The sequence below is a fragment of the Sminthopsis crassicaudata genome, chromosome 2 (assembly GCF_048593235.1).
Source record: "Sminthopsis crassicaudata isolate SCR6 chromosome 2, ASM4859323v1, whole genome shotgun sequence".
NCBI classification, from domain to species: Eukaryota; Metazoa; Chordata; class Mammalia; order Dasyuromorphia; family Dasyuridae; genus Sminthopsis; species Sminthopsis crassicaudata.
In genome coordinates this window covers 452,787,257-452,793,927 of record NC_133618.1, presented here as the reverse complement: position 1 = coordinate 452,793,927, position 6,671 = coordinate 452,787,257, and positions in this window count along the sequence as shown.

Below are 6,671 nucleotides of genomic sequence, written 5' to 3'. Positions count from 1 at the left end.
CTAAATAGTCTCAGCCTCTTCTGTCAACTTATTCCCTGTTGTCACTAAACATTTGTTAAGTACCTGCTACATGCCAATCCCTATCTTAATCACTGGGGATACAAAAAGAGGCAAAAGAGCCCCTGCCCTCAATAAGCTTTCTAGTCTAATGAGGAAGCAACATGCAAACAAAGCAATGAATTTTAATAATTAATTAAAATTAAGAAGAGTTGGGGAAGGCTTCCTGTAGAAGATGGGATTTTACTTGGTTCTTAAAGGAAGCAGGAAAATATTCCAAGCATGCAGGACAGCCAACAGATGGAGTATTTGTTTTATTTGTGGAATGGCCAAGAGGCCAGTGTTACTTTAGAGTACCCGTTGGAGAGTAAGATGTTAGAAGAATAGAAAGGAGGAGGAGGTTAAATTATGAAGGGCCTTGAATGCCAAACAGCATTTTGTGTTTACTCCTGGAACTGATAAGAAGCCCCTGGCATTTCAGTAGTGGGAAATACACTTTAAGAAAATCATTTTAGGAGCTGAATGAAGTATGGATTAGAGTGGAAAGAGGCATGAGGCAGGCAGACCCACCACAAAGCTATTGTGGAAATCCAGTTTGAAATGATGAGGGCCTATATCAGAGTAGTGACAGTGTCAGAGGAGAGATGTTGCAAAAGTAAAAATGATAGGCTGAAGGGAGAACCCCAAAACTCTAAAAAATCCTTTAAAGAGAAAACCTCCTTCAACTCTGCCTCAGGGAGGGGACTTCACCTCAAGCACAAACAGTTTCATCTTTGTTATCTGGGTGGGGTTGGCTCAGTTCTGAAACCCATTGAATTTAATTCATATTCTAATCCTAGCTGAAACCCTGTGAGGAGCCAACCTGGGACTCCACCCACGAGGCCCCTTCAGCCTCCATTAATAAACCCCCATTATAAAAGAGCCAAACTGGGAGCCCTCTCTTTGCAGAGATTCCAAACATGCCAGCTATGCCATGCCTGGCATCCTAAGGAGCCTCTACCCACTGGAATTCTGTTTCCAGTGACCTCTTCTCTTTACTTAACATCTTTTATTAACTAGACTTTAACCTTACTTCCAAACCCCATAATAAACCTCTTTTATCAATCTAGGTTTTCAGGTCTGTAAATTCCTTTACAGGGGACTCTTGCACCGCCAGAAGGGAATCCCAGAATTCCCTACCCTTGCGCCTCTACTAGACCTCATTTAGACCTTATTTAACTCCCTGACCACCAGTAACCCTAATTTCATTTGAGTACCCCAAATCTAAACCTCATCAAGGCCTTGATCAATACAGATAGTCAGGAATTCAGGATGACTCCTACCTTGTGAGCCTGAGGAACTGAAAGGTGATTTTGCCCCTACAGTAATAGGGAAAGAAATGGGGCATAGGCTTTAGGAGAAAAGATGAGTTCTGTTTTGAACATACTGAGTTTAAGCTTAAGCTTAAGATCAAGTTTGAGTTGTCTGAAAGATTAGAGATCTGCAGAGAGATTGGGGCTGGATAAGTAGATTTGAGAATCTTCAGCAGAGAGATGATAATTAAAATTCATGGGAGCTGATAAGATCACTGAGAGAAGTAGTACAGAAGGAGACAGAACTTTGAGGGACACTTAGGGCTTAGAAGGCTCTTCTGGAAGAAGACAGAGAAGGAATGAAAACCTGGGGAGAGTAGTATTCTGAAAACTTAGGGGGAGAAGGTCCTCAACAATGTCAAAAGTTACAGAGAGATCAGGAAGAAGGACTGAAAAAAAAAAAGCCATTAGATTTGGCAACTAAGAGATCCTAGGTAACTTTGGAGAAGGCAGTTTTAGTGGAATGAGGTCAACTGCCAGATCAAAACAGGTGATTGCCCCTGTTTCAGATGGCCTTTTGCAGGAGTTTAGCTACAAAGGGCAAAAAAGTAGGATGATAGTGAGGATATAAGGGTCAGATGAGAGTATTTTCAGGATAGAGGAGATAGGGGGCATGTATGTAGACAGTAAAGAATGAACCAGTAGGGAGAAGAAATTGGAAATCAATGAAAGAATGGAAATAACAGATGGGACAGTGTGATGGAGATCACTTCAATTCAATATCTTGGAATGGAATCATTTGAACTAGCAGAGGGGTTTGTCTTGCTAAGGAACAAGACCAATTCATCTTATGGGACAGGGATGAAGAGAAAAGAGTGACACAAGGCACTTGAATGATAGGAGATGAGGTAGAGGGGAGAAGAAGGACTTCATGGCAAATGGCCTTAATTTTTTTCTGTTGAATATGAGGCAAAGTTCTCAGTCGAGAGAGTAGGACCATGGAAGATTTGAGGACATAATAGGGTTTCCTAACAGCAACAGGATCCAGTTGAGATTAGTTAACATTGTAGTGGATCCAGGCAGCAGTTACCTGATTTTTTCCAGCAGCATGCGTGTTGGTACAAGGGAGGCGAATGGTAGGAATGATCCAAGACAGGCTTGGGTGGGCGTAATCGACAATATGATAAGGGCGGTTAGGGTTTCAAATAGGCCAGAGTACAATAAGACTATCACTTCCCTTGCTCTGGACACTCTTCTACTAATGAAGCTTAAGAGTGTATTAATTTTTTTTGACCACTGATGTCCGTTGATTTTGGAATTCCCAATTCTTTTTTTTTATATATATGAACTGTTTTCTAGTTTTGTCTCCTTTCCTTTTTATCCTGTGAAGAAGGACCCAGTTAGCCATCCAGCAAAGACTACCCACCACAAAAGACTAGATGCCTAACTAGACAAAAATAGTGTTATCACTGGGAGATTCTAGAAGCCCTACAGAGTCAATCAGACTGCCCAACCAATATCACATGGAGAATTCATATATTTGTCTCAAGTCTAAAGAACTTCTGAGGGGCACGTGGAGTAGCTATAGATTGCAACACTAGGTTTTGTTTGTTTTAGTCTGAAGAAAATGCTATTTTGATCCAATGTTTCATTTTTACTTTTATTACTGAAAGAACATTAAATGGCAAAGTGGATTGAATTTATCTCGTAGAATTTTAGGTGAAAAAATATTCAGAGATAGAATTGAAAGATTATGATCTTGTGAATTTCCATGCTATAATCTTTTTTTTTTTTCCCCCTGAGGTTAGGTGACTTGCCCAGGTCTCACAGCTAGGAAGTATTAAGTGTCTGAGGCCAGATTTGAACTCAGGTCCTTTTGATTCCAAGGCTGGTGCTCTATCCACTGCACCACCTAGCTGCCCCAATCTTGTGAATTTCCAAAGGGCAGAAGAGGTGTCAGAATTCTCTCCATCCCACTTCACCACTAGTACCAGAGGCTATAGCAAAATCCACTTAAGGCATCAAAACAGAAAAAGCACTTGCAGTTGGTAGTTGATAGTCAACCAAGGATGGTATAATGTAGAGAAATGTAAGGGAAAAAATGTGAACAATAAAATCTATAGAGGTATCAATCTTTGCAACCCCCAAAAAATATCTAAGGGTCATTTTAGGAAGATATCACCAAAAAAGAAAGAAAAGAAAGTACACCCTTGACTAAGAGTTTACAGTTTCTTCTTTATTCTCATGTTCTCTACAAATGTGGTGACTATTTTCATATATTAAGTTTTAAGCTCACTCTCCCTAAAAGATCTTAAGTGTGTGTTTTAAAAGAACCATATTATTTCACTTGGAAATCACCAGTGTAGTATTATTGAGTGAAAACTCCACAGGGTAACAACATATCTTCATAGCACCATTGATTCAAGTTACTTTTCTAAATCTAGATTCCCTTTCTTCAGTAAGTTTTCTGATCTCTACTTGAAACTAACATCTATACAAAAATTCTTTTAAGTTTCCCTTGGCTACTCACCGTATGCTTTTAAAAAATGATAAAACTTTCCTGAAGATACTATAATAATAGATGCCATATATCACTATAAATATTAGAATTCCAGGAGTTCTTTGGTTGTCTCCTGGACTATGGTTTTTGGTGAAACGTAAATTGTATTGAATAATGCCTCTCTTTCTTTTACCAAGATCTTTTAAGCTTAAAAATGAAAGTATACACCATTAGATCATTTTAGTCATTTAAAATTATAAAGTTGTATGATTAATCATAGTTTTATTTCCTGATCAGAAGTGGTAGGGCATAACATCAAATTAAATTCTTTACTTTCAAATGATGTCAACATATATAACTCAAATAGATAGTCCTCATACGATTCCCTAACTCAGTAAACTCAGTAAATAAACCAAAAAGTAAATTCATCTTATAATTGTCATCATGATTTCTGATATTAGGAATTTCTATTATCACAAAATTCCAGTTTCTAGATTCAAATAATTTATTGCCATTGGTGAATCTCATTGAGGTCCATGATGCATCTTGTTGAACTTTTAAGAAGTTGTAAAGAAGTCAGAGACAGTTTTCTGTTGTTCAACATAAAAATTATCAGAAATCCTTTCTGATGTAAACAGCAAAATGATACTTAAAAGGCCTTTTATGTTCTTTTTAATACTGGAGAGTAATAAAACGTATTAAAGTTATGAATAGATAGAGAAGTCTGGATTTTATTATGGTAAAATCTTAGAAAATTGCCTAACATTTCTCATAACTTGATTCTTTGCGTTAGTGAATTTCAGTCTGAGCTTTCATTTTCCATATTATCATCTTTCATCCACTTGATCTGCATTTTTATGTTTTCTTATTTTATTATCTGAGGAAATATATGCTCTAACTCTTAGTGAAATAACCTCCCTCCCAAATTACAGGATAATGATCATTAAATACCAACTACTAAGGAGAAAAAAAAAATGACCCAATTGGTTCTGAACCTACAATCTAGACTCAAGGAGCTCCATATTAGTCCTAAAGTGGGAAGAGAATGGAACAATATCAAAAGTACTGCTTTGGAATCTGTCCAAACAACTTTACTAGTAAGAACCATTACTCACATATATGGTTGTATGGTTTCAAAACACTTTCCTTATAACAATTCTATGAAGTGTAGGTAACATGTTATTTAGCCCCATTTTGCAGATAGTAAACTGAGGCACAAAGCAACTTGCCCAATAGCACATAGACTGTTATGCCATAACTGGGACTTGAACCTCTATTTCCAGATGAACATATCATCTAAATTTAGAAATGAGCCTTAAGAGATCTCATTGTTGGTAAAGCTGTGAATCAGTACAAGTAATTTGGAAAGCAATTTGGGTTATGCAAATAAAGTAACTAAAATGTTTATACTCTTTGACCCTGGAATTCTGTCACTAGGCTTAAATCTCAAGGAAGCCTAATAAGAAAAAAGTTCCCTTATTTACCAAAATATTCCTAAGCTTTTTGTGATAGCAAAGAATTGGAAAGAAAGTGAATGCCCATCAAATGGCAAATGGCTAACCAAATTGTGTACATTACTGTGTGATGAAGAGAGAACAGCATGGAAGCATCTGAATGAACTAATGCAGAATGAAATAAGCAGAGCTGAGAAAACAATATTCTTAATGACAACAAAAATGTGAATGGATAGAACAATCCCATCAAAAAATAAAAAACACAAAGTGAATATTAAAAAATTTACAAAGAACATATATGATTTGCAGAGGTGGGAAGACCACAAGTGTTGAATGTATTTTGAGATTTTTCTTGTTTTGATCAATTATGTCAATTTCTCTTAATTTGTTTTTCAAAAGTAATTTTGGAAATAGTGGGAAAATTATAATGTTTTAAGAAAAGGAATCAATAAAAACTTGTTCTTTCTTTTTTTTTTTTTCTAAAGGAGTTGGCTGTTTTCCTTGAAATGTCCTGCCTTAGAATTAGAACTAGAACATTGATAAGTGGGCTACAAAATGGGAGAAAGATGAAAAGTACTGCTCCAGTTTCGTGGCCTCAATTCTTTCTGCACCTCTTATATGTCACATTGAGGACAGCTTGTAGTGCAGTTTGAAAAGTTCTGGGTTTGGCAGCCTGCGTTCCATCATCAGTTCTTCCACATACCAGCCCGATGATTATGAGCAAATTATTTCCCCCCTCTAGGTCTGTTTCCTTCTCTGTGAAATGACAACAAGGATATTTGCAAAATCAGTCTCATTAAGTAGTTTTTAGATAAACACAGTCAGAAAAGGAAATAGTGTTACTTTTTCCCCCAGTGTCTAAGTTCTTTAAAAAATAAAGGCAGGACAGACCCAAAGCTGGACCTCGTACAGTAAGTCTGGAGTGTGAAAGACAGGAACAGCTGGCATGGGAATGCACTCTGATCTCAACTAGGAAGGACTGCTTTCATTCTCTGGTTTTGTTTCTTCTATTTTTTCCCCGGCTCTTGTGGTTTAGCCACATCCCCTTCCTTTTTCATAAAAGGTGATAGTTTTCTGCTGCTGCTCTGAACTTGTAATTACCACTTCTCCAGCCATGATCTGTTTGGAAATTCTCGTGTGATATACTGTGGCAGAGCTATTGGAATCCAGAAAAGAGCACTCCTGCTGTTTTATATCATCTTTTCCCTAAGTTCCCATGTCCAAAGCTGAAGGCAATATGATTTTAGGCCCTGGAAAAACCACCCTTACCTGTTCCTTAAAGCCCATTATTCCTGTAACAAGCCTTTCATTGCACGATTCCTTCACTGCTAATGTAGAATCACTCATCCATACAGTGAGAGTGGATAATTATGAGTGTGGAATCAAGAAGCCTCCTAAAGTTCTGAGTCATCTACTGAATTTTGCCTA